The sequence below is a fragment of the Cyprinodon variegatus genome, unplaced genomic scaffold, assembly GCF_000732505.1.
Source record: "Cyprinodon variegatus isolate N-32 unplaced genomic scaffold, C_variegatus-1.0 Scaffold1563, whole genome shotgun sequence".
NCBI lineage: Eukaryota > Metazoa > Chordata > Actinopteri > Cyprinodontiformes > Cyprinodontidae > Cyprinodon > Cyprinodon variegatus.
Window position 1 is genome coordinate 109,201 of NW_015152016.1, and position 2,591 is coordinate 111,791.

Genomic DNA, 2,591 nt, shown 5'->3' on the forward strand with positions numbered 1-2,591 from the left:
AATGTCCAGCTGCTTGGAAGGTCAAAGCAGGCAAAGAAGCTAGTTAAGGTGTCAACACAGATCAATGACCTTTATTAATAACCTTCAAACAACTTTAAACCAGTCCTGTGGGTATACTCATGCCTCTTTGATCCAAACCTGGGTCGTTCTCATGGTGGTAGAGAGAGATGAGATGTGATGCGTGATTGCGTAAGAATCTAGCCCTTCCCACTTCTCACTTCCTCATGGGCTCCAACTCTGAAACCAACCCCGGTTTGCTGACTATGAACCTATCGAGTATTACCCTACATTAAAGTTCTTGCAAGGGCCGAAGTTTGCCACCATCATACAAATGCCAAAGGAATCTGCTCCATCCTGCTTCAATGACTCCAGTAGCACTGGCACTTATTATCAAAAAGTGTTTGGAATGGTTAGTAATGGCTCATGTCAAATCCAACCTCCAACCACCCTGGATCCCTTTCAGTTGGCATGCAGAGCAAAACAGAGGACACAATCTGCTCTGCCCTCCAGCCTGCCCTCACCCAGCTGGATCCGCAAGCGTCGGAAGCAGCAAAAAAAAGTTTCTGCTGCTTCATTTTTTATGCTTGTATACATTAATGACTGACGCGCCTTCAGTGCATCTTTGACACTCCTGAAGCGTATCGACTAAAGTATGTCTAGATGTGTCCAACACCTCTGCTGCTCCTGTGTTCAGCTAATGTTTATTTAAGTCGAGCTCAAACAATATAGATCTCACTTCATCCGTTATTACTTTGTCAGGTGCAACAATCCAAGGTGAGAACAAAGTGCTGCTCTGAAGTTAATATTTCTGTAAATATGGTCTAATGCATTGCTCTCATTGGTGGGAAACTACACATTGGTAGAATGTGGAAAACAACAGCTTTTAATTCTATACTTCTTTATTAAAATCACCAGCTATTATCACAGCTGCTTATGGATTGATGCTATGGATTGATCCATTCAGATCCTAAGCCTAATACTTGCACTTGCACCCATGTGTCATGTTGAGTTGGACGGCCTAGGGCATACTGGGCATAGGGAGAATCAGGAGTATTCCTGAGGCGCCGGCCTGGGATTGGCCTGGTATGGCGTCATTCTCTCTCTTTTTTTTTTTTTTTCTTTGTCTGCCAGTGCAGCGACAGTGCAACTGTCACAGAGAGGGAGAGAACAGGCCACTTTGGCCAGGAGCTTTTGAGGGACACAGAAAGCAGCGTGTAAAGGAAGGTGTGTGTGACTGGTGCTGTGGTGTGTGTAGCTAGCGAGTGGTGCAAGTGAGGATAAAGGGGGCGTGGCGGCCTAGTGGTTAGGACATAGGGCTTTGAATCCTGAGATTGGGAGTTTGATCCCCCACTCCCACAGACTGCCACTCTGGGTCCCTGAGCAAGACCCTTAACCCCACACTGCTCCCCGGGCGCCGCACAATGGCAGCCCATTGCTCCCCAAGGGGATGGGTTAAATGCAGAGAAGTAATTTCCCTCTGGGATTATTAGAGTATGTAAAATAAAAAAAAAATAAACAAATAAAGGCTGATTTATACTCAGAAACCTATCCAAATTGTAGGTGACCGCAGACAGTGCTGCAGACACAATGTCTGGTCGGTCACATCTACATCCGCTCTACACTATGCGTATTTCCTGTTTGGTACCTTACTGGCTTGTTTTGTTTGTACAACCGCTTTTATGGAAAACGACTCATGAAGTTGGACCAGCTAGAAGAGCGAGGTGTGCAAGAAAGCTGGGACCCTTTTTCCTCCTGAATACCGTCTCTTTTTCGCCCTCATGTCGCTCCGTTGTCACACAAACTTGCCCCCAATTCCTCACCGCCTCGGCTGTATCTAGACCCACAGCTAATTCACGATTGTCCCTCTTGCGTTGTGGCGTGGAATAACAGCACAGACCATGCTTCAATATTGGGCATAAATCGAAAATATCTGCGACAAGCTCAATGCGACACGCTGCTGCAGGACCAGCCCTTACGACTGAGTCCATTGCTTAGAACATGGCAAAAGGAAGAGGAAAGGCAGCGCGGAGAGGGAGAGAGACAAGAAAAGAAAGGCACTGGAGGGGGAGGAAGTGGCCAAATGCAGAAAAGTAACAGATTTATTTAAAATTACAACGGTAAAGTTAAAGTGTATTCCAACCCTAGGAATCAGAGTAGGCCCTATAGATCAGTTTTTCCCAACCTTTTCTGGCTTATGTTCCCATTTGTGCAATGTTTCCGTACCATGGCTCCCCTCTCAGTCAAAAGTATTGATGATTGTCCAAAAGTGGAACATACAATAACTGGAATAAAGGCTTTTTTACTTAATCTTTTAATTTAATTATAAATGTATGCTGTCCATCTAAAATAAAAAACAGCATAAGTATATTGCCTGGAAGTTAGTAAGGAATTAAATTAAACACAAAATGAACCTGTATTTATAAAACTGGAGCTCCTAATACTTCTGTTACTCCCTTATAATCACATTTCAACTTGATAAATTGGGAACAAAATGCAAAGCTGAAGGTTAATAAGGATAATTATCATCAAAGATGTGTGAGTTGGTATTAGCTGCCTGTTGTGTGTCAGAACTGATGTTTTTCACAATAGTT